This window comes from Rhea americana, unplaced genomic scaffold (assembly GCF_003343005.1).
Source record: "Rhea americana isolate MKP2758 unplaced genomic scaffold, rheAme1 scaffold_30, whole genome shotgun sequence".
NCBI classification, from domain to species: domain Eukaryota; kingdom Metazoa; phylum Chordata; class Aves; order Rheiformes; family Rheidae; genus Rhea; species Rhea americana.
Window position 1 is genome coordinate 2,260,222 of NW_028186424.1, and position 27,135 is coordinate 2,287,356.

Below are 27,135 nucleotides of genomic sequence, written 5' to 3' on the forward strand. Positions count from 1 at the left end.
TGAAGCAAGCAAAGAACTGTTGCACATCAGATGCTCATGATCCAAACAGCAAAGTAAGAACAAGCTCCAGCACTCATCCCCACATGTAAGATTTGCAATCTGATTAGTTTTAAAACAAAGGAAAATAGAAACCAAAACCCATCTGCAAGGAGCACAGAGGCCTATCTCTGCCACAGATGAAGTTGGACAGGCCAAAAACATAAAACATGATGAGAGAATGATGAGGATATACATGAGAGATGTGATTTACAAAACATAGTTCAGATACCATGAATAAATTAGAGCTAGTTATGGAGCAATGTATTGGTTGTCTCCTTGCCATGTTCAGATGAGTAAATACCAAGGAATTTTTACATGCAAATCTGTGGCTTTCTCTTTTGCTTAATTGTCCCATGCCACAGCATTTACTGAGAATGCAGAAAAGGGGAAAAAATATGCATTATCATGAACTGCCCTATATGTTTTGTTTTTTTTCCATCTCCCTTCTTCAATTTCCTATCAATGAAAAAGCAGTAAATATTAAAAATGCATCTATTCACACATTTAGCAACAGAAAACCAATAGTTCAAGTATCATGTCATTTTGTTGATAAAAAGAAGGGCATACCTAGAAGCTTCACACCAGATGACCTCTATATCTTCAACTTCTTCAAGCATCTCTCTCAGCATCTGCATGTATTTGTCCATTTTCCGCTGGTTGAGCCAGTGCAGGTGTATGCCATGTAACAGAGCATGCATGGCACTGCAAAACACTGAGCAGACTTTCCATGGAGTGAAAACGGTAGTGTAGCCATCTTACGTTGCCGATCCCTTCGCTTAAACTCGTTTCAGTGATTCAAAGCATTATTCTGAATCAACAGCCAAGTTTTTCAGAAGGTATGCCACTGAAATTTGCTAAAAACTGAAGACTGAGATGTAATCCTTGATGTAATGCTGATTCTTACTGATGAAGTATCCGTTGCAAAAAAATTTTTTTTWAAAAAAAAATTCATACATTTTACTTTACAAAATAGGAGTATACTTACCAAATAAATAACTGGAACACAGTGGCTATAGTACCAAGCTCTGGCTGAATACTCACACTTGAAATATGCAGGTTTCAAATGCTGATCTAAGATATTCACAAGAACATTAACTGTTATAGTTCTTGTTTATAAAAGTAAATGCCATCAAGCAATGAGTATTGGATTCCCATGATGAAAAAATCTCTGTGGCTATTACAGGATTTAGTACTATTTTTACAAGACAAATGGTCAGATGAGCAAATTACCATAATTTGAGAAGGTAAATTTGAGAAGGGCTTTCAAATGAATTAACTTTTCTTGCAAGTTGCATTTTGAAAAGGTCTTCTTTTCCTGTTCAGATCTTCTCATTGCCAGTTCTGGGTTTTATGACGAACGCATTAGTCCTCCCACACAGTGATACAGAGAAAGAATGCATATAGAGTTACTGCCGACCAAAGATGTTCAGTGTCTAAAAACTAAACACCATATTTTTATCCAGGTTTATGCCTATGTATCTGTGTTTCCTGCATGCAGCATAAATACCTATCTTTATGCCTACTTAGACACAGGGGTTATGAAATTTAATGTGCTTATCTATGTTTATACAAAAATGTGTGTCCTTGTGAAAATTCCATGCAGTGTCTCACTTTGCATTATAATAATGGACTAAATGAAATCTGAATGCCTTATAAAACCCTGTAAGTGTAGAGAGTAGTAAGTTTTAAGACATTCACTGCACAGGGTTGATTAGATTCTAGTATCACGAAACACCAGCATTTCAGTGTAAGGTTAATGAGATGAACTGTAATCTAAATCTTYTTCATCTAGTTAGAAAACTACCATTTTTAATGGGAAAAAAATGAGACTAAAAAAAGAGAAACAGAAAAAAATCTTTTTAAAATGATTTATTATTTTACATTTATTCCTTCTGAAACAAAGTAACTGCTCCTTCTTTATTTCATGCTTGCTGTGCCCTTCCCACTTGGCATCTGCACAATTGTTGCTTTTAATAGCATTTCACTCACAGTTAAACCATACTGGGGGGAGGGAGAGAACACGAAAAACCCTATTGTTCTGTTCCCTGGCTATGAGAACTTTTTAATTAAAATTGAAAACGGAATGATACAGCGGTATTGAAATCTACAGTTGCTCAAATGTAATCACAGCAGCAGGGGAAAAGACAGAGGTGGGATGCTTAGTACAGAACTGCATCACACTTGGCTGTGTTGGCCTTTCGCTTACCCCTTCAATTCGAGAGAGAAAAACCTGAAACATGAGAAGTTAGCCTTATCACAAAGGGAAAATTTCACTACAGCACCAGTGAAGAATGAGTAATGAATGAAGCAGCTACAAAACAGATAGGATGCACTGATGAGTTTGGTATTTTTGAAATTGTAGAGAATTTAAAACCTACGGCTCCAGTGGGTTACTCCTTTGGTCTTGTAGCTTCATTTTTTGACAGCATTTACCTCTTACTCACCCAACCCTTCCTCTTGCTCACATCATGTAACAGGTACACCTCCACCATCACACCAGAAGAAAAGCCATCTTGGCTAAACCATCATTGGTGCTAACAAAGATGGTATCACGAAAACAAAGAAACATACATCTGCTTAAATTTCGTAATCTGAAGTCTTTGTCAGTTTTAGGCGAAGTTGTTCCTGGTGCTGCAGGTATAACACGCTGGAGGAGGCTCAGGGAACAGCCTAAGCAAGACCAGATGTTCACAACATCTGCCTAAGCGTAGTCCACAGAACCATCCTTGACTGAGCAAGCCAGAGGGCAGTGGGAGGATGAAGACAAGAATGCATAACCAGATACTATTTGAATGATTTTTTATTTTTTGCTCAGAGAGATTAAAGAAGCCTTACTGCTGTTTTAAAGATGTTCCAAGGAGTTATGTTCCCAAAGGTATGTGTAGGTCAATAAGGAGAGCCACAGATGAAAATTTCTTGTTCATTAGTTCCGTTCTCCAGCCCAGTATCAGTGCCTGATACTGCGCAACGTACAGCGACATGCACAGAAGTTGCACATACTGTCTGTTTATTTACTCTGAAATCCCATAAACTGGAAGAATTTTCAGTCACAGATAGACAGGTGATCTCTGCTCTTTTTGAGCTACCCAAGCCTGAGAAAAGCCTAATCAAATGTAAATGACTATGGTCCCTTGATCTTTTTGAAATGATCTGACCAGCCCTTTGGCTGTAGATACTGGATTTTGGGGAATTCAGACATTAACGCCCACTAAAGGACCAGAATACAACAACTTGGGTAGAACAAGTATACTTCGATAACATCTGAAAAAACACAAATTGTGTCACAAAAGTCAAGTATGATAGGAAATGATATGAATATTTACATTCATACACTTGAAATCTCCAGAGAACTTTAAATGTTTAACTCTCCACCTGAAGTCAGAAATATCCTCATGGAGCTTAGTAGATTTTGCATCACGCGCTCAGATAACAAACATGTCACAGACAGAATACCAAAGAAAGGCTACAGTGAGCACAGTAGCACACTCATCTGCTTAAACGACGACTGCAGCAGTCCACAAACAAATATTGTGGGGCATACTTTTTCAAATACAAACATTGTTCACAACAGATTCCTACCCACACCCAAACTTCCATGTTGAAGATAGACAGAACTTCCCTAGACTTCCCTAACTGCTCATGATAAATCCCAGAGGGTCTTTTTAGGTGGTCTACATATGAAAGCATTCACCTTCCCTCATCCCCTCATGTCTTCTCTCTTTGGACCATCTTGCACAGAGCACAAACAGTGAGACTGCTTCTCTCTCCCTGGTCACCAGCCCTTTGTGTTCTGTGTGTTAGAAATAACATTTTTCAATATTTTGCATTAGCTACCATTGGAGAATGGTTGCCTATGAGGAACATACTGGACATAAGAAGGGGAAGAAGTCACCTGTAGGTGACTGAGGACTTTGCAGGTGACCTTGCAGTTTTGAGGAAGACAATTCATGTCAAGGAGAATTCAAAAGTAGTAACAGAATATCAGAATTTTAGCACTATTATGTTCTTATACCGACCTCGTCACAGGACCAGAATAAAACTGATTCGTAGGTTCTTCCATCTACTTGCTCTGTCTTGAAGGGAAGGGGGAAAACGAAAAAAAAAGAGAGGAAACAGAATAATCTGAGATAATCTGTACTACTCTTGCATCAATCCACAGGAGGCTAGTGCTGGATCCAGTCCTCTAGGTTTACCATCAAGTAGATTTACAACAAATTAGGAAAGACATCTTGTGTGCCTCAGCAGGTAGTCACCCACAGACAAGGACTCCTGCTCAACTAGACATTTATTAAAAGGAAATGAATAAGCCCAAGATTCTTCATATATATTTAAGTGCTTTTCAAGAAAGAAATCTACACTTTGGAAAATGTCTGGAAATCATATACACAGTCAGACAATTTGTCCTAACATGTTTTAGTTAGTCCTAGAGTAATACTGTAACAAGAAGCCCACCTGACCATGAAACTTGATAATCATAATTCTCTCCTAACAAGGCTTTCAGTGAGACTGTGTCATTATTCCTCGTTTCACCACAGAGTTGCATTTTTGAAGATCTCTTCACATGGAAATCTCAATCAAGCCAAASTTCTTTCTGGATGCAGGCATTTTTAAACACTGTCAAACTGCTCAGTTTACAATATTCCCAAATAAGGTCCATCTTTGCCTCAAAGCTTTTGCAAACTGAAGATTTTTGCAAAATAAGATCAAGTGCTAACCAAGTGGCTTTCTGGGAATACCCATGAAATGAGAGCCATGTATTCTGATACTGCAAGATACAGCTCAGGGAGCGGAACAGATGAACTCCACAATTTCATTTTTCCAGAATATCTATCTAAATTGGAAGAAATAGTGAACTTTAAAGTACTTTCCAGTATATTTCTGCATATTTTGTTGTTAAAAATGTTAAGATTTTCAAAGAACTGCAAATCTGCCAAACTGTTCTACTACTCTCATCAAACATAGCACTTTACTTACTAGATGTTTTTCTTTAAATATATATTCTGGCCACTATGAGGAAAGTTATTTCATGCAACAGTCTCTACAGTTTCTCACTGTTTTCAGTTCAGTCTCATTCTCATGTTACAGAGTATCATAAAACATTTGACATGTATTTTCTTCCTCCTGGAGTAACTGGGAAATGTGCTGTTTTTAAAATGRTTTAAGACAAAACTGAGAACAGGCATTTTCAATAAGATACACAAAGACTCCAGACTATCAGTTCCTGAAGTCTGCACAATACCAACAGGAGCAGAGAACAGAGAAAATCCTCAGAATTAACTGATTTTAGAGATGCCATCTCAAAGTCTATTTTCAGTGATCATGTGCACTGCCATTTGTTCAATCTGCCTCTCTGCAACACAGTATTACATAAAGTACAACGTGAACCATGTAGTGCAAGCCAAGGATTCCAGTCAAGCAAGCACAACACTCCCATTACCTTAGAAAAATAAAATGATTTTGCGGTTTGCTTTATCTGYTTGTGGCAGAAACAGCAACTCTGACACTTACAGGAATAGCAGAGGCCAAGTTAATACTTTAAAGCCACCTGATGATGTTGATTATGAGCCCCAAACTTGCACTACATATAAAGATCTCTGCTCTAGGCATCCTAATTGAAAAAAGGGGATTACGTGAGAAATATTTTATTTAAAGATGTGTCTGAGAAGCCAACTTATAAAGTGTTACATAGGTACTGGGGACCTGCRTGTTTCGTTGAAGATTCATGGAAGGAGGAGTTACACATCTTTGACCACTACACAAATGGCTTTGATGCACACACTGAACCCCTTAAAAATAATAAAAGAAAACCTCAAAAAAATTTCACCTCCTTGATCTTATTAACTTTTCARTTTACAGTCTAAATATTCGTTAGGCTTAACAATATCCTGTTTTTCACATTAGTGAGAAAGATAGTAAAATAGCTTTAGCTAGCCTTTTCTTTTAGCTTAGACTTCTGTATTTCTTGCCAGACTAAATTTCTAAAAGACAGAAATGATATTCCATTTTGAAATCCKCATTCTTACTGTAATTAGCTATGATTCGAGGCAATATAGCATTCTAGTATATTCCAGTATAGCAAAAATAYGGAATTCATCAACATACTGATCAAAACATGATTTGCCAAAAACGGTAAAGACAATCTGGCAACAAAGTAAGAGCGACATACAGAAATAACAATCCCTCCAAGTAAAATAAAAAAGCTTCAGATCAGTAATAGCATGGTTACACTTCGAAGCTTGCAGCGTAAAAACAATTTGCCTTCCTCAGATTTTAGCTGAAGGCCTAAACTAAGCATACAATACACACTTAGAATATTTTCTCATTTGCTTTAACATTAATGATCAAAACAATGTTGAAAAGCTGAATTTAAGGCCAGCTGTAGATTTTATAACCAATCAAGAGAAATTCAGTTTGTATGCTAGAGCAACTGTGGAAATCAATTCTTAATCTATGACCTTGCTTACCACAGCTTGAAGCCTTGCAATAAATAAATGCCTTRAGCCACAAATAAGAAACATTTGGTGAATCAAAGAGACAAATAACACAGATCTACATGTGTATATATAGCATTAGAAAGGTCATATAAAATACAATATTGGGTCTTTTCTTGCTCTAACATAATAAGGTTTGAAAGGCAGGACACAGTAATTGGCTGCATTAATACCCAGGTAGTGAACAGTCGTGAGTATTTTCTTTCCAAAAGACAATGTTTCATCTTTTGAGAGAACTTCTTGTAGCTGCCTGGTATTTTAGTACAAATAACGCTTAGAAATACAGAATCTCTGGAAAAAAAAATCTATTTGCTTCATCCCAGCATATACAAAGTCTTTCTCTAATGCACATTTACGTTTCGTTGTGAAATTGCTCAGTTCTTCATCAGTAATAAAAGAAAAAAATTCCAGAGTTCACATACTAACTTACTCTTAGTCACAACTACCCTTCTCTTTTCTGTCCATGCTGAAGCTCTCAAATTCTCGCTTTCCATAATACTACTTATTTCTCCATTAGCATTACTGAAATAAATTTAAAGCATCTATAGTAATGTTGATTTATTAATGCACTATTTTACAATTATATTTCACAGAACAACACTCAGTTTCTGGACACAAACCTGTACATCTTTAAAATACGCCTTCCTTTCACAATGTATTTGATTGACTATACATTTTATTCAGGCAATTACTAAAAAAATTAAGTAGTACAAAACAGCACTAGTTCAGCCGATTTCCCTCTCTTAATTGTCTCCTTCCTGTTACTCTGGAATTCAAATGTGACTGTACGSTCCTTTTTAGATTAGCACAGCGTTATTAGTTTGCACAGCAGGTGACCTAAATACTCAGGGGAAGGTTTCTCTTATTTTAACCTTAAGTCAAAGGATGTAATCTAATATGAAATGAAAGAATCTGAAGATTCATAATTACCCTTGATTTGGATTTTTACAAAGACACCAAATGAGAAAAAAAAATGCTTTCTTTAAATATAATTGAAGTTTTGGTCATATTAAAAATAGAGGATTAAGTCCTTTCTAATGTCATGTTTTCACAAGATTGTGCAACACGTCACGATCAGCTCTTAATCAGTAAACGTTATGCTATTAATATCAAGAGAACCAGAACTGTCATCTCATTCAGCAAAGGAAGATTAATTAGTTATGATGACAAAGTTATACTAGCCGTTATGAAGGCATCTCTGCCAGTACTGTGTGAAACTGCTAATCAAGGACATTCCTGGGGGATGTCTTCAGGAGAACCAGTAAAATAATCCTCTTTTTAAAAGCCTGTATAAAAATTATTTCCCACCAATGACCTCTTCACAAATCAAAAATTGTAGAAACAATAATAAAAAAAAGCCAAAACTCTACCCTTCCAAAATTTTTCACCTTGACAAGGGAGAATAATATCTGTATATATATTATATACACCATTTTATTTCAACAGAGCTCAACACTTTTTGCAATACTCATTTTAAGAGAAAGGGAAAATGGAGCAAATAAAGGATGTAAAGTGACTCTCCAAGTGTCACCCAGAAGGCCAGCCTCAGGGGTAGACACGGACACCACGTCTTCTCCTGAGTTCAGGACTCTGGGCAGTAGGCCCACACTGATTTGAGAAATGGCAGAGTGTCCAAATGATGGTGCTACAGATACTGAAATTGCTGTGACAAGTTTGTAGAAAGTATTTAACTGCACCAGTGATGACTTCTGTTGAAAAGTTCTAGCAYTGAACCAAAGGCAGGGTTAGTGCCAGCTTTATGCTTTCTGACCACTAACAGAGGTTTTCCCTTTGGCTCACTGATACTTGAAGTCCAACCACCCCTAGTCCATGGGGAACAATACCGAGCAACCAATGTGCTACAGAAATTAGCACGCTTAACTCTGTCAGTTTAAGCAGGGGTAGCATCTAATTCAACTTTTTTCTTCCATGTTGCTGCAAACAGTGTTGGAAAATCTCACAAGCATAAGATATCTTGGAAGCTCCTAGTCTGGGACAGCAGTACTGGTGGAACCACAAATGTCATCAAAGGAAAAGCTAAGCTGAAATGAAATTACTTGGCTTATCCTACTTAGGTCTACTCTATTATCACAGGCTTATCCAAGTAATTTCAGAAAAACAACCCAGAAGACTTCTGGACTATTCTCTAAGGAAGCACAACCTTTTGTTCCAACACATGGATTTATCTCAGTTAAGGGGAACTTCTGCGGGAATGACATGAAGTATYTATTGTTTAGAACTGATGTCTGGAAATAGAGGAGAAACTATTAATTAAAATCTGAACACACAGAATATTTTCACAATAAACAATAAGCAGYGCTTGAGCCTACCCCAAAATGCTCTAATCCTACCAAAGCTAAAGCAGAGCAGGGGGCAGTCAGACTTCATATGTGCTTTTCTACAGGCAAAGAGCAGGAATTGTAACATGGTGATAACCTTCATTTATGCCCTCRTGGAGAAAAGAACTCAGACTCCTAATTTAACTCACTCAGGCAAAAATAGTATTTTATAGTTACAAAGCATGTGTTACTCCAGTTCCCAAAGATTCTGCAAACGGCATTAACTGCTCTTCACAGCGGTTCTTGGAAATGGGTAGGTATTAGCAGTGCAATTTCAGAGGTGGGGAAAGGAGCACAGCAAGCCTGACTGAGAGGCAGTCATTTGGAAAGCCTTGAACAGCACTCWCAAACTTTGAAGCACACTCCAAAGTACCAAGCATCAGTTAATACAGACTCCCTACCTATGGCCATCTGTTATGTCATATCTGACTTTTAAAATTAGTTTTCATGTCACAGTCTTAATTTTTTTTTCAGGCTCTAGAAAACCTCTTAGATAGTGATACAAAGCTGACTTTAAAGGYTGTTTGTTCTAATTTCAGAATGAGAATTGCTTTGTGTCTTGATCTAAGTTAGAGGAAATCGCACATCCCCCAACAAAACACACACACACAACAAATTTACATTACAATGTGCAGCCGATTATAACCAATGACCCTTACAAAACAATTTAAGATTCAATATTTGTGAAACAAAGTAATGTATTCACTGATAGCTTTGTATCAGCATAAATGACTAATTACTTTAATCAGGAAGCTCAAAAGATAAAGAATTTGATTTATTATAAATACAGGGGCTTACCCTCATAAAAATGACTTGCTCTGCAGTTCAGGACACATACTGATTTATGGCCCTACTTGCAATGCTCTGGTTTTATTTTTACATTTCATAATAGGTGAAAAATGAATTAAAACTAAACTAGAGCAAATCACATTCCCAATATCATCATATTGAATTTCATAGCAATACTCATACATTACCTATATCATAACATTTCCCCAATAAGCAAGATATAAAACTATTTAGAAAAACATGGAGTTAAAAAAATTAATTTGGACAAAACTACAGGAAGAGTGAATATTCTTGCCTTTCTCATATGGTGTTTGTTGTTTAATATTTGAAATCTATTGCCGAGACAAACCAAACACAATTCAAATCCTGTTTAGCTTGGAATAATTGTGAGTCTTAAAAGTTTCTGAAGRTAACTTATGAATCAATTATGGCATAAGATCCCACAAGACAGAGCAAGTGAGACAGAGAGAGAATCTGCTTGGGGTCTGGCAGTGGCCAAGCCAGTATCTTAATATCCTCAGKGCAAGGCACTTCAGAAAGCACTTTGTTCTCTCCTGACCCCTGCACTACTAGTTCTTTGCCTAACCTAAGGGGTTTTTACAGAGAGAGAGAACACTTACTGAGGCACGTCTGGTGCACRTAACCTGGTTTACAGACTTACTGCACCGCATCCAAACTACACAACATAGTTAAGAAAATTTTTACAGTACACGTCTTTTATAGATGAAATAAATGCAAAAGAATTTCATGAGTAATCTGCTTACAAGATTAAATTGCTTGGGACTCTTTCATCCATCTGAACTCCTCTAAGCTTTTCCTAACAAAATGACTGTCACGTATTTCCTCTTTCTGCATATTTATGCATCAGATTGTTGGGGAACCTTCAAATGTGGTTCTACATATGCTGCATGGGCAGAGGGAGAAATAGCATCCCAGAGATTAGGAGAAGAAAGAAACATTTTTCTTAGTTCCCTGGTAACCGACAAAGTTCTCTACCTTATCTCAAGTTACTGGGGTCATCGTTGGAGCCCCAGGGTCTCCAGGGGGCTGTCATCATACAACTGTGCATATACAGTACAGTTGCTCAGTCCATTCTAGTGTTAAGACTGATCTAAGTCACCAGCATTAGCCAGAAAACAGTGATGAAGGACAGCGTGACAGTATTTGCAACATGAAGAATGTTCTCATAAACTACATGATCTGTTTGATCTAACTTCAACTCCGAGATTTGCTAAGACAGGCTCTATTCCTCAGGGCACTACAACAAATGGATTATCATCAAATAAGGATCCTTGGCAGCTAGGTTCGTATTACAGCTGCTTCCTGCGCTGACCAGCACAGGCCCCGTGACCTCCTGTTCCCCCTGCTTTAATATATCCACGCATTGTCTCTTGTCTCCTACTTAAGACAAACATTCCTTCAGGCAGAAACCACCTCCTCCTCGTGTGTTTACAGAACCAGCTGTGCCTGGCGACTCTTAGTGCTACTGCGGGATAAATAACAAGAAAGATATGCATCTGACCGTGATTAATGGCAGAGAGTCAGAAAACACATTTGGTTAAATCTCTGCATTATCAAAGTCATTGGGAATTTTATTCCTGAAGCCAGGTTTTTTCCTCTTGTATCATTACAGCTGATAACTTCTTAGTACATCTATCTCTAAAAGAAAACTTTTTTACCTCTCACAAATTCTGATTCCCTGCAGTTATTAACAAAACTGCATAAAATGKAAGTAGGATTAGTATTTTCACGAGCATTTTTCTCAAAGATTCTCYAGCTATCAAGCATCTTTTCCAAGGCTGGTGATGCACATAGGAAGTCCAAGAAGGCAGATAAAGCAGTTTGGAAGCCTCCCATCAGCTACCAAAGATTACTAAAAGACACCTGTTTTGGTCCATGTAGGACACCTGAGGGACAACCTCCACTATGTTCTGTATTGACCCACTGATGACCAGCTCACCAATCCCAGTTCTGCACAGCTACAACGAAGTAGCATGCTACCACAGTATCTAGTAAAGACATCAGAAAATTTGGGATACATACCAATGTAACACAGGCGTCTAAGTTGTTTTAATTAGCCTCAGGCTTGCTCTCTGAAAGCTATGAGAAATTTGGGGACTCTTTAAAGGTCTTTAATGTCTGAAACTGCATGTATAATCCTTAAAGACTGCTGATTAAGACCGATTATTTTGTTTGCTGGATTTCTAACTTACATGGCTGCTTTCATACTTAAATCCCTTTCAAATAAAGGTGCCCTGCTATATGAAGTAAACCATCTGGAGTTCTGCATTTTTTTTTAATTCACATTATTAGAGGTCAGACAGAGGTAAGCATTCAGTGAAGGATTTGGAACAAACTAAAAGAAAGAGAATGAGAAAAGCCAATTCAAACACAATCTGACATTAAAAAAAGCAAGTTTCACCAATAAAAAGGAATTCCAGTACTTTACACAAAAAATATTAATTATTTTAAAAATATTGTTCATTAAATTTGACTTGTGTACAGAACTAATACTGCACAGAGTACCGCTACAGGGCAGCACTTTCAGGTTTTGCGTACATCATTCCACCAAGCCAAGTCTTTTAAATAAGTTTATGTTTCAGAAGGAATATTTGCTCTGAGTAGAATTTTTATGTTAAAGTCTAAGTTCGGAAAGGCACCCTTGTGGTTTCAGAGAAGTTTTAAGACTGGAAGCTCACTCTTCCAGGCATTTATTTTGTAACAATCATTTCCTTTCATATTTTRTTACATTTGACAACTCTCATGGAGAGCTAAACACTCTCCTTTACAGCTACAGGGACTACTGAGAAAAAATACAAAATAAGTAACTTTRAAAATGATAGACCGGGTTCACTAAAGGCCAAGCTCTCCCAAGCCCAGCAGAGAGGAAAGGCTGCCCAACATCTTTACCAGTCCAATCACACCTAGAGGCTATTCTGACTTGCACTTGCTGGCAAAAGTCCCTAAAGGACCATCTGCCAGCACGAACAGTGGGAAAAAATTYATTCGTGTGTACACTCAAGTACTGCTAAGTCCTTCCCAGTCCTAAAAATATTCAAATACTAGAAGCTGCCACAATCGAGATTTAAGAATTTACAGTGTCAACTTCACCTGCGGTGGAGTACCTCTATGTGGGGGTATTTCACGAGAGGAACAGAGTGGCCATAAATAGAGGAATAGGAGGAAAACTGAACAGATAAATGAATTTATCTTTTGTWTTCAGAATATTATGGTTACTGTGACAGAAGGATGGTCAATGTTACCAAGCACAGCAGGTTAGCTACACTGAAAGGATATGTCTAGGAACAGATTATAGAAATAAAAGTGTCAAATATACACAACAGATGCATGCATGCTAGGCTCATATTTTTAAAAAAAAAATAAATAAATTACCATGGAAACCTCACAATAATCCTAAAGCACTCAAATCTGGAGATGCATGGCAGAGCCCTGGAAAATGCTGTTTCCTTCAATCAGATTTGAAAAAGACAGATCAAAGAGAAAAGAGAAATGTAAAATTAAATGCAACACCTATTCTAATTTGAGGGAAGAAAAAACAAACAAACAAAAAATAAATCACCGCACAGTTAGAGCTTCTCTGGCTTAACCTGTCCTCTGACATATGCATCCATTCCCACCCCAGGATATTTACTGGCTGGCAYTGTTTATAATCATTTTGTTTCCTCTGTAAACTTAAACTTAAAGCATTAAAGGTATCAGCTTGCACAGAAGGGCAGCAGCTGTCCTTTTCTGGGGCAGAGCAGACGCAGTGCGCACCGCCAGAGCTGTGCATACGCTGGGCTTTCAGAAAGACTGGTAGGGTTTTTCCTTCTTCCTGTGCTGCTGCTACTGAAAGCACGGCTGGGCACGCTCCTGGCACTGCTGGGCTCTCCTGACCACACGCGACTGGCCGAGGAGTAACTTGTTTCTAACTGAGTAAACTCTTAGTATTTCACTGGTAAAGTCGCATCTTTCTTCCCTATTTCATGCGTTTTTACATGGCATCCAGCATTTGGATTACATACAATCTGGTCCCATGGAAAACTTCACTTAGCTGAAATYACCAATACTGCCTTTAGTGAAATGTTTGACTTCATAGCACAGCTATGCTAAGTGATTTTTTTTTCCTCTATCACTGAATGTTCTGTTTAGATTTTAGGTTTACTTGACTCATGGAAAAAAAGAGTAAGACATACTTTACTGTCCAGATGAAGTACAGCRTAACTGCATGCTTTGAATAGATTTGGATACCTCTTATTCTGCACTAACACAAATTCTAATCTAAACTGTGGTACTCCAGTCATATGAGAAGGATATCTACTGGCTGGCAGTGTTTATAAAACTTTTCAGTATGGTAGAGGTTTTTTCTTCAGTGGATTGGATTTTGCTGATGCTAATCAGTCCTTTGCTCCTATTTCCATGCTGCCTGGAATAGCAGTCATCTGGGTTTCTTGCAGATCTCTTCAAAACTAAGCYGAATAAAATTCGGTTCATTGACAGCACAAAACTGATCTATAAACAGAGAACACTTCTTCTGTACCTAACGTTAAAATAATAACATTTTATTAATTTGTCTTATATTCTTGTGAAAAAGGTCAGCGACTGAGGATCATTTGGAACAGCCTCATCTATCAGCAGAGATTAAACATAGACTCTGTATAACCAAGCTAACGCTTAGAACAARCAGAACAATATAAATACCAAGGAAGAAAAATACCATTGTGAGGGAAATACYAGAAAATAATGATCTACATCAGAGTGCAACCAGCAGCACTGTGGTTTGAAAAATGTTATTACTTGCAAGGCAAGGCACAACTCAATTTATGACCCAGCTTCTTTTACCTTGTGATCCTCAAAAGCGTTCAGTCAAAGCCAGTAAGAGGTCTGCTTTGAACTCGTGTCAGATTCCTCTACGAGGTATAAGAAAAAACTCACTTTCACCACTCACAGTAAATGAGATTATTCCAAATAACAAATCACTTACTAAGCCATGCAGGTGTATCGTTACCCAGTTCACAGTGCTCTCGACACAGCTGCTACACTGTCAGCTGTATATAACTCAGAGGCAAAGTGCACAGGCCACATCATCACTTTTCTTCTACACACGTTTGGCTGCGAGGCCATCTCAGGAAAAAAAACACATTGGCAAAAATCTAGCAGCAGCCGCCCTGAGGGGCCTTCAAAGTCCTTCCGACCTCYCAGCCTCACTGGGCACGACTCTGGCAGGAGGCAATCTTGAAGAAACTTCTTCCAAATGGACCTTCAAATTCTTCCCACCACAGTCCTCGCAAGTCAGGCAGCGGGGACTGCAACTGAGCAGCAAAACCACCTTTGCATGAAATCTTTCAAATGTTTTCTTGTAGTTTCGGAGGCAGGAGCTTACTGCCCCACCAGGCTCCCCCACCAGCTAACGGGGCAGCCCTTGCTCTGCCACTCCGACAAAATAGCTTGGTCCCGTACACACAGTGCTACTGCCTGTCCTCCTTACTGAGCTAGACCCCAACCTCCTTCACTCCTCATGTACAAGGCTGCTCTAGACAGTCGTAATAAAAACGACTTAAAGTTTTCAAAGAAAACCGACTGTTTTATCCAGAATCACTGTTTTCTCTCAGAATCATCTGTACTGCTCCTATCCAAGAGAGGACTAGGCCCTCCTTCTGGCAATTTCTAACCAGGATTGGGAAGAGAAGGCCAGAATACACTCTAACATTCTCTGCTACTTGATTTGAAAAACAAGTGAAATCAATTTTTTGGCAAACCACTGAGCAATATAAATGTCACTATGTCATTCAGCACCACACACAAATGCCCACAGACAGGATCTGGCAGAGTACGTTACAGCAGACTGTAAATCAGAGCCATCTTTGCTCTATAATACCARCTATCATCTCAAATTTGGTCACTCTCTTTTCTTCCTGGAAGTTCAGATCAACTTCTTTGGAAGTTAATCATTGTATTTTTTATGATTATTACAAATGAATTTAAAACAATCCATTTATCTTTTACTAAAGTGCCTACTAAAATGCATCTGTCCTTTATTTTTTTTCTGAGGCACAGCCTTAAGCATTTCAAAAGAGAATGCAYTTCCTAATTTACCTGTCTCCCTGGAAGACTTTAAAGTATTTGACCAGGTAAATGAAAGTCTACACTTGTRGGTGTCTACTACAGGCCACCTGACCTGGAAGAGAAAGTTGATGAGGCCTTCTGTAGACAGCTGGAGGTAGCCTCACGATCACAGGCCCTGGTTCTCATGGGGGACTTCAACCACCCTGACATCTGCTGGAGGGACAACACAGCWAGGCACAAGCAATCCAGGAGGCTCCTGCAGTGCRCTGATGATAACTTCTTGTCACAAATGGTGGAGGAGCCTATGAGGAAGGGTGTCCTGCTGGACCTTGTCCTTACCAACAGAGAGGKACTGGTTAGAGATGTGAAGGTTCGGGGCAGCCTTGGCTGCAGTGACCAYGAGATGGTGGAGTTCAGGATCCTGCAGGAAAGAACTGAGACAACAAGCAGGACTGCAACCCTGGACTTCAGGACAGCGGACTTTGGCCTCTTCAGAGACTTAATTAGYGGAGTCTCATGGGTTAAGGCCCTAGAAGGAAGGGGGTCTGTGAGAGCTGGCTAGTATTCAAACATCACTTCCTCCAAGCTCAAGAGCGGTGCATCCCTATGAGKAAGAAGTGCAGCAAAAGGGGCAGGAGACCTGCATGGGTGAGCAAGGAGCTCTTGGCCAAATTCAGACAGAAGAAGAAAGTACACAGAATGTGGMAGAGGGGWCAGGCTGCTTGGGAGAATTAYAGGAATGCAGTCAGAGTATGYAGMGAYGCTGCGAGGAAGGCTAAGGCCCAGCTGGAATTGAGTCTGGCAAGGGATGTCAAGGACAASAGGARGGGCTTYTTCARATACATCAGCAGCAAGAGGAGGACTAGGGAAAATGTGGGCCCACTACTGAATGGGGCAGGGGSCMTGGTGACAAGGGATACAGAGAARGCAGAATTACTGAATGCYGCCTTTGCTTCAGTCTTCACTGCTAAGGGCAGCCCCCAGGAATCCTGCAGCCTGGACGTGAGGGAGAAAGTCTGGAGAAGGGAAGACTTTCCTTTGGTTGAGGAGGAAAGGATTAGAGACCTTCTGGGCAGGCGAGACACCCGCAAATCCATGGGCCAAGAYGGGATGCACCCACAGGTACTGAGGGAGCTGGCAGATGTTGTTCCCAAGCCACTCTCCATCATCTTTGAAAGGTCCTGGAGATCTGGAGAGGTGCCTGAGGAATGGAAGAAAGCCAATGTCACTCCAGTCTTCAAGAAGGGCAAGAAGGAGGACCCAGGCAACTACAGGCCAGTCAGCCTCACCTCCATCCCTGAAAAGGTGACAGAACAGCTCATTCTGGATGTCMTMTCCAGACGTACRGAGGAAAAGAAAGTGATCAGGAGTAGCCAGCATGGATTCACCAAGGGGAAATCCTGCTTGAACAACCTGATAGCCTTGTATGATGGAATGACTGGCTGCGTAGACGAGGGGAGAGCAGTGGACGTTGTGTACCCTGACTTCAGCAAGGCTTTTGACAYTCTCTCCCATAACAGCCTCCTAGAGAAGCTCTGGAAGTGTGGGGTAGACAAGTGGACAGTGAGATGGACTGAGAACTGGCTGAAAGGCAGAGCTCAGAGGGTCGTCATCAGTGGCGTGGAGTCTAGTTGGAGGCCTGTGGCTAGTGGCGTCCCCCAGGGCTCAGTCCTGGGTCCCATCCTGTTCAACTTCTTCATCAGTGACCTGGATGAGGGGACAGAGTGCCTCCTCAGCAAGTCTGCTGATGCTACCAAGATGGGAGGACTGGCTGACACACCCGAGGGCCGTACTGCCATTCAGAGAGACCTGGACAGGCTGGAGAGTTGGGCAGAGAGGAACCTCCTGAGGTTCAACAAGGGCAAGTGCAGGGWCCTGCACCTAAGGAGGAATAACCCCACACACCAGTACAAGCTGGGGGCTGACCTTCTGGAGTGCAGCTCTGCCAAGAAGGACCTGGCAGTGCTRGTGGATGACAGGTTGACCATGAGCCAGCAATGTGCCCTTGTGGCCAAGAAGGCCAATGGTCTCCTGGGGTGCATTGGGCAGAGTGTTGCCAGCAGGTCAAGGGAGGTGATCCTGCCCCTCTACTCAGCCCTGGGGAGGCCTCATCTCGAGTCCTGTGTCCAGTTCTGGGCTCCCCAGTACAAGAGAGACATGGAGCTACTGGAGAGAGTCCAGTGTAGGGCTACAAGGATGATCAGAGGGCTGGAGCATCTGCCCTGTGAGGAACGGCTGCGAGAGCTGGGCCTCTTCAGCCTGGGGAAGAGAAGCCTGAGGGGGGATCTGATCAATGTGTACAAGTACCTGAAGGGAGGGTGTCAGGGGGACGGGGACAAACTCTTTTCAGTTGTTCCATGTGACAAGACAAGAGGCAACGGGCAGAAATTGAAGCACAGGAAGTTCTGCCTGAACGTGAGGGGAAACTCCTTCTCTGGGAGAGTGACGGAGCACTGGAGCAGGTTGCCCAGAGAGGTGGTGGAGTCTCCTTCTCTGGAGATCTTCAAGGCCYRCCTGGACGCAACCCTGTCTACCATGCTCTAGGTGACCCTGCTGAGCAGSGAGGTTGGASCTCCAGAGGTCCCTTCCAAGCTTACTGATTCTGTGAGTCTATGATTCTATTATCCTAGTCACTAGTGAAGTTGACTGGACTTAATTGCCAACCTAGAGATGGATGAGGAGTCAAAACTTAATCCTCTGTGCAATCTGGAAAGATAGTGACAAAATTATTCCAATGAYCGCAAGTAATATTAAACGGTAACATTCTAGGAGCCTACAATAATCACACAGTAAATCACTGAAATCAGTTTCATAGCCTGATCTCTGAAATAGTTTTTGCTTCCGATAGCTTTGGTTCTTTAGTCTTCCATTTCCTTATAGAAGGTAGTGACATAAAGATTAGATTATATGTGATTTCCTTCTGCTGCTTCTCAATCATTTATTCTTTAGAAGTCCAGTGCTGACCCATGAAACATTTTTAAGTACATCAAATAAATGCTTCCTTTTGAACAGTCCACTTCACACAGTTCTTTCCACACTACCACTCACTTCCTGAAATACTTCAAACTAGCTTCTAACCTGTTAGGGAAATGCCTTTTAAAAGATACCTGCAACAGATTGGGAATAAGCAAAGTCACTTCTGGATCATCTGTATAATTTTTAGGGGGGGGAAGGAGGAAGGAAGATCTGTATTACCTTGACAGATAGAAAGACAAAAAAAAAAAACAAAACAAATTTTTAGTATGGGAGTTTCCCAACTGTAGCCATGCATGGTCCACATATTACCCAAAGTGAACTCAGAGCTGCATATTCCTTGCCTGCAACCTCTCCATCTAAAATGAGACCCAAAAATTCCAGGTATGTCCCTTAAGCGCTACAGTCCAGTGGCCTGTGAGAAAATGAGTTTGTGAATTGAACCTAAAGCCTCAAATCAATTCACTGTAATTCAARACAGACATTTATACACACTCTCCAAAGACTGGTTTAACTTTCCTTTGCTCCCAACCCTTGGACATAACCAGCAAGGCTATAAAATCACTAGGATATAACTGGAAGCAAAGAAAGGTTGATAAAACTAAAGCTCTTAAGACAGCAATTTATAACTGTGAGCCTAATACTGCAGCCTTTGCTCATGTGACCAATCACAGTGGAATCAACAGAATTACTTATACAAGTTAGGACTGCAGGATCAAGGTTATGAGGATTATCCTGCCCTATCTTCTCATGCTTTGGTTAATACCCTGTTTTACAAGCATGCTCCTTTAGATAGATCACCATTATTCAAGGTAAATAGATGAAAAATACAAGCTCTGTATTAATTAGAATCCTAGTACAGCATACTCAGAAATAGAAAGAGGGATGAAGTATGAAAATAATACAATGAAGAAAATAATCTCCTTTATCACTCTATTGTATTGGTACTGACCATACCTTTASTAAATTTTTGAATTTGAGTTTGAAAAAAAGTATATTATAAGGAGGATTTAATTGGGAAAAATAAAATAATTATCTTCAAAAGTTTACATTACCTAAAGGTAGGTTTAGATTCTGGATTTGGGCCACAGAGCTGAGCAGAGGCCAGCTCTGGACTTAACTGGCTTATTCAGTTACAGTAAGAGGTTAGTAATCTCTAGGATATTTGCAAGAACTGAAAATGAATRGCACAATGATTTATTAGCACCATAAAAACATTAAATAAGGTGATCTATTAATGAATACCTCTAATATTATACTATCTAATGCCCTGCATTTTCATGACAAGGTTCCTCAAGCTRTTCTTCACTCAGACTGAATTTATAGATCAGTCCCAATTTACTTCCCAACAGGATTSTATAGACAGTTTTAATTATGAGCCAAATTCTGTATTTCACACAACCCTGACCCCCCCCCCCAAAAAAAGTCACAAACTGTTAAGCTATATATGGGATGAATATATATTTTTATATATTTTTATAAGTAAAAAAGGTAAGAAATCCCTTCAGAAAGTCTATTCCTGTTAGGAAAATAACYCTTCTCATTTCAGCACTTGTGGAAACAGTCAGGAATAATGCTAAATTTACAYAATCACTGAACTGTACTACATCCTCTTGTTATCATAATTGTTTACAAACAGCCACATAAACAGAGTTAAACAGATTTACAGAACTACTTCCTTTTWCATGTACTATAGATGATAATCAAGTTGTTGCAAATCCTTCATGTAGCTTCTAAAGCTACAAAATTAACTCTCCATGGCCTTAAAGTCTTGCTAAACCTTTGTTTCCACTTTCTATAATGCATTTGTATATTTARGAGAGTAAAGTTTGGCTGAAAAAAGAATAATATTCACTGTGTTTGAACTATACAATACTTAGATAATACATCCAAGAATGTATATGTAAATTCAGTTGCCAAATATGTGAGCACTCGTTATTTTTATTCTAAAAACTCATCTCGGTCTTGTATTATTTCTTTGTACATATGGAGATATGGTCTATAATACACCTTCTGTTCTAGATAACAATTATCTACTGCAACTATAATACATACCCAATACTTTGATACAGAATAGGATGCTGCCTGTCTAACTTGATAGATTGTATTAAYTGTACAGTAATCTAAAAAAGAACATTAGTTTACCAGCTTAATGGGTATTAATATCTAAATTACATAGTAATTATGAAAGACGCATAACATTAAGATATGATTTTATAACAGAAACCTAGCAGTCCATTTAGATATTGGAAACCGACATTCACTTCCTTATCAATTTTTGGTGTGTTTCAAAGCATGCCTTCTGGTCTAGTGCTCTAAGGCTCCTCCTGTGAACACAGCTGCCATCAGTAATTGCTTTTCTGCACCACATTTACAACAAGATTGCATTCAGTTATTTGCATGCTACTTTGGAGACGTGTACATAAAGCATTGACAAAGTCTCTGAAAACCAAACAGTGCAAAAGAAAAAAGTGGGGCAAAATACAGAGGTGCCATCCAAGCACAAAGAAATACCAAAAAGTGACAGTGGTCAAGCAGAGTAACGCAACCTCAACGAATCCAACCCACGCTGCTTCGCGTCACRTACAGACTGGTGGTTCACTCAAGACACGGCGGCAGTCCCCGTCCGGCCGCGCAGCCCGCCAGAGCCGCAGCCGGGCAGCGGTAACTGCGCGGACAGAGGCTCCTCCGCCCACTCACCTCCAGACGCGACCTCTTCAGAACTGGGCTGAGGAGCGTGGGCAGGACAATGTGGGGAAGCCTGCATTGCTGCCGCCCTCGCTATACCTGCCCTGTGGAGAAATAGAGCACTTAATTTCCAGGGCTGCCAGTCAGCACCTCCCACATCACAAGCGAAGGAAAAAGAAACGAATTTGACAACGCCTGATTCAAGCTAGCGCATTTGGGGCRCGGTGAAGAGCTCCCATCTTCTACCGAAATATCTGGGTTGGTTTCACAGCTTTTGTCGAGCTYCACCTGCCTGCCCGAGCGGCTTATTCTGCGCTTCAGGAGCTGATGATGCGACTGCCGGTTACCCTGTACCTGCAGCAAGCTGCAGTGTGGCCGCTGAGAAGCAGCTTACGCAGATACAGATCTTCAGCCTAACTTTACAGATGTAGATTTACAGCCTAAATTAATTTAAGTGAACAAACACTTGCCATGATCTAGTATCAGGTAAGTGTCTCTCTCCTTCCTTCCTTTCAGGGTGGTAAGTTTGTTAGCCTGTTCCTTATACAGTCCCTATACAGACACCATTACCAAAGGGATTACCGTCACAGAGAAACAGCTCCTTCCCTTTCTGTCTCACCTATTCCATAGAATTATTTTATTTTACTGTTGCATTAGTCCAAATTGGCTTAGATTTATCCCAAGAATCAATTAAAAGAGCTTTTAAAAAAAAAAAAGCTCTAGGTCTTCAGGTTCTAGCTAGAAAAGAAAGGTTTTTACCCACCAATTTTTAGTCTAATAGATGCAAATGATGTGTATATACCAAATTACAGTCCTTCAGAGCGAGAGAAAAAAAACCCTACTGAAATACATGCATGACTCATTCTTTGGAGTGTGGTTATGAATCTAAGAAATCTCCAAACCTTACTAAAGCAAGTGCATTTGCTTCCAAGAGTGATCTCTGTGCATCCTTCAGATGTACCACAATGCTTTTTGTCGGAAGAAATATTTTTGTCAGGTTCAGACACAGAGGAAGGCAACCCTCTGATCAACCACTTTATTCTACGAGAGTGCAATAATACATACTGATGTTTGCAGGCAGGCACAATTTCCAGTAATTAACTGGAACCATATTAGACTTTGTTGTACTTGCTCAATTTTGGTCAACCCCAATGGTAATTCTGCAGGTGAACTGAGAGGCAAGGCAATGCCTCTAAAATGTGAAGTTTATCTATAAGTCAGGGCAGTTGAAAAGCATGGAAAGTAAGCCAAGAAAAGGATAATTATAAAAATGTGTCAGAGAAGAATGATTAGGAAAGCAATTATCAAATTCTGTTACGTCTATTACTTAAATTTCTTTTAAAGTAATTTAAATTAAGTTAAATTTTAAATTATGTAAATTCTTTCAGCTGGGGTATGTTGAAGGGCACATGCAGGTGTAAAATAAAGTTGCTCACTCCTGATTTGGGCAAAACAGACTTACACATTACTCAATTCGTGACAAGTCACTACATACATTATTTTYATTTTTATTTTTTATTTTACTCTTTTATTTGCCACAGTATACTGCTTTTCTCCTTCCAAAATGACACATCAAGCACTTCAGAGCAACAAAATCAGACTCCTGATTCTTCTCACCAGTTAAAAGACTAGAAACAGGCAAAACTTCTCTGAGTAAAAATTACAGTTTTGCCACCGGGACAAATGAGACAGCACTCCTTATAAGCATTAAGGGGAGTTTTTGTAAATATTTCTTTTCTTTATGTGAAAAATACTAAGAGTATCAGAAAAAAACATAATCATTGTGCAACCTGATGACTTCAGGTTTTACATACTGTCGAATCCCCTCTTAGAGCCACTAAAAAGCTGCCCCCAAAAGACGACGATACACAGATAATTGAGCTGCTCCAATAACAACGCACAGACATCACACGTTTTTCTCTGCAGAAAGAAAGAAAGAACTAAAACACCTCAAAATGCTTGGGGCTAGTTTCTAATAAACCTTAGAAAGACTGACAGCAGCAGAAACGGGTTTCATCCAAAACCACAACTGTAAACGCATTTTTTCCTCCCTCAAAAACAGACAAACAGGTAAAGGTTACACTTGAAAGCATGAGCTCCATATAGCAATTTGAAGCAGCCTCAGTTTGGATTTTTGTTTGCATTAGCAATCTGCAATAATATCAAATGCCAAGCGCTTCAGAAGATGACCTGCATTTGTTTAAAAAGCAAGCTAATTGTCATAGGGGCTAAATGCTTCCAAGAGGTGAAGGGTCTCTCTGCTCACACCCTCCTGCTTTTATCCCCACACTGCAACTCCTACAGTTTATACTAACCTCTTCATGTTGTATTTTTTTTCTCATTCCATAATATCCCAAGCACTTCAACAGGCACTTTAATCATGTGGGATACTTTCAAAAGGCAGGACCACTCTCACTGTCTAAGAGAGTAGTTCATGAAATACAAAATTAAAAAAATGATTCCTGCATGTATGAAAGATGCATGTTCCACAGAGATTTCCAACTCAAACTGAAAGCTCTTCCCAGACAGAAAGTACATGCTATTTTTAGGATGAACTTATATCTTCTCCCATCTATAATAGGTAGAATTTCCTTTCTTCCTCTTTGTTTGAATATTGGCGAGAACCTGTTGTGCACACACAGACAGTTTGTGGACTTAGTTCTCAGATCCACCAGAAGTTTTCCGATGGCACCCATGGAAACCATTCATTTTTCTATTGTTCATTTTCCCTCTGAGAAATTAAGAAATCCTACGTTTCGATCCCCATTACCAAAACTAAAAGCATRGTAAAGGGTCCATTACATGGACCTTTAGATGAATTAATTTATTCATCCATGGTGGCAAACAGTGGATTCCTCATCTCCTTTCTTTGCACAGTGACAACATTCAGCTGGGGACTGAACATTTTATTTTCCGTTTCCTGCAAATGCAATAGGAAAGTAGAGCTGTGGATTTTAGTCTCACCTGGGTCTCCCAGTCAACATGGCTGGTGAAGAAAAATGGGTCTGGCAATTTGCATCTAGAGCTGAATCATGTTAGTCATTACAGGTTGGCAGCCCATTTTCCAGCAACTAGAAATTATGTTGCTAGTACCTGACCCTTACTGGAGCAAAAGGACTCTCCAAGGAAAAAAAAGAGTAATGACAGTTTCAATATACTATGACTTTACTAAGAACCTGTGTTTTTTTTAATGTATCCTAAAAAGAATATCAATATGTTTAAAGTCCATTGCACACTAAACACAATTCTCAGTGTTGCTGCATGAAGCAACACTCATACTCAACATAGATAAAAACATCATCTTTTTCACTAAGAAAAGAATCCAGAAATCATCCTTCATGATGTGAATCAGATACATTGAAGGTTCTTTGGCATATTTCAAATAATCTTGTGAACTGGATGGCCAGGCACTTTGAATTTCTACAGAGAGACAGAAGGAGCTGGGTTTGCTTTGCCTGGTGAAGAAGCAGCTAAGGAACAATTAATAGCAGTTTACAACTGCTTGAGGGGGATTACAAGGATAATGCAGCCATACTTCTCTTGGCAGTGGGGCACAATACAGTAAAGATAATAGGAGCAAGCAGCAGCTGGGAAGGTTCACACTGGACACCTGAAAGGCTTCATCTCTCGAAAGGGTAGTGCAGAATTGGAACCCTTATCCAGACAGGTGGCAGAACCTCCCTCCTTGGAGATTTTCAAGACTCAGCTAGACAAATCCACAGCTGAACTGACCTGGTGTTGGAAAAGTCAAGCTGCAAGTGATACACTGGACTAGAGACTTCTAGAGGCCCTGTCCCACCACCATTCTTGTGCTTCTCTGAAACGTCAGTTYGGGAAGATGTGAGATTGACGTTCTATATAAAACAAGTTTTACAAAATTCCTTTGCTAAGCTCCTTGCTCATCTGCCATATCATCTTCAAAGAGATTAACTAATGAGCTTTGAGTGGCCACAGCAAAGCAAAGTTCTGCAGAAACACGCCTGAGCAAACAAGCGCCTGTTCTGAAGGCCTGGTCCACTGCGCCCCATGCTGCAACACAAACAACCCACAGGTTCTACAAAGACACAAAAACTGCTCCAGGAAACAGGCTTCAAAGACCCAGAGCTAGAAAGAGTGACCCATCTCCTTACTGGATTTGAGCACGAGAGCTTGATATTTTTGCACAAGTGATTGGACCAGGTTATAAAAGTATTAACCACTGCTTTTAAAACTGATTAACTGAAGACTACTTCTGGATCTGATACGCAATCTTTTTCCAACAATGCAACTGTGACAATTTTTCAATCATAGTCTATATCTTGTTAGTTCATTTTTAAGGTAATGCCTCAAATGAAATAAAGCATGCTGGAATGCTCTTAACATTAATAATTGACTACAGTAAGACTACTCATCAGCTTAATATTAAGCATTCTGCGCATAGCACAAAGAACCACTGTGTCATTATAATACAATATAAGCTTTCTGGAAGCTATAAAAGTGTAATTTGGGGGTAGAATATACACCTGGTAACTCAGCACAAATCCCCTATACAAAAACTGGCAGGCAATCAAGGGGGGAGGAGAAATTAATAATTTGTTAAGATTTATACATTTCTCTAAGTTCTAATACAAAATAAATCTGAAAAACATCCCTAACAAAAGAAGTATTTAAGGGCTGAAACTATGTTACGAGTATTCATGAGATACACTGTAATTTTTTTCATGGAGATTTAATTATACCCTTCATTCTGCTCAACTACTAAAAGATCTTCTGGTTAGCATTAATTTGAATACTACTGCAATATAAATTAATACAACTTAGACACATTTATCAGCTCTTTGAATAACAAACTGATAATGCGTCCATGCATTATAATCTAGAAAAGAGGAAAAAAACCTCACACATTTAATACTTGAAATACAAGTACTTTGCATTTCAGAAAGTTAAAAAGTAGCCTGAAGCAACATTATCTCAAAGGGAAATCTGGACAGTAGCTTTGCTTCAAGCAAAGAATGTAAGACTGAGAGTACTTAGCAGAAAACAGTAAGCAGAAAGGGTAAATTATATGCAAATAGAAGGCAAAATGGTCAAAATCGAATCAGTTTGCACCCAGGTTATTATAAATTTGCATACACTGAACTCCTAAGAAAACTTGCGAAGACAGTATTAAGGTCACAGTATGGAATCAGACAACCTTAATAGTATGCTAAATTAGAACAGTACATTGCATGAGGGTTTCCTAACTCAATATACAAAGAAACAAAATTATCTTATAATTCTAAATGTTATACCAACTATGGAAAACCTGCTCTTTTGGTTACAGATTAAATTCTTTATAGGCTACACATAAGGTACGTTGCTAAACCAGAATGCAATAAACCTTAAGAAGATTAACTAATACCTTGCAGAAATCCATGCAACTTCAACTCTCAAGAGTTTTTTCTTGTGAAACTGCAGAATGTACTCATTTTTCCTGACAATATGTGAAAAATCTAAGCTTTCTAGAAACTAAGATTTCTGAATACAATGAGGTTAAGACAAATTCCCATCCTTTTCTATTTTTATCCTAAAGAACAAAAACAATGGTATCAAATCTCTGAAGATCTAGCATACTGAGATTCCTAGTAAGATTTTTTTGTAAGTACTTACCTTACCTGATCCTGCAGTAAGTCAAACAATAACTTCATAACTTCAAAGAAAAAAAAAACTTTTGCAGTATCTAGAGTTATATACTACATATGCACAACACACATAATGTAGTACAAAAGACA

The 27,135-nt window shown here is 39.4% G+C and overlaps 1 protein-coding gene across 1 annotated transcript in view; it reads right to left on the reverse strand.

Moving 5' to 3' along the window:
* The window catches only part of PPP2R2C (protein phosphatase 2 regulatory subunit Bgamma), a 138,137-nt gene that overhangs the window by 97,241 nt on the left and 13,761 nt on the right, over positions 1-27,135 (reverse strand). The window lies entirely within an intron of this gene.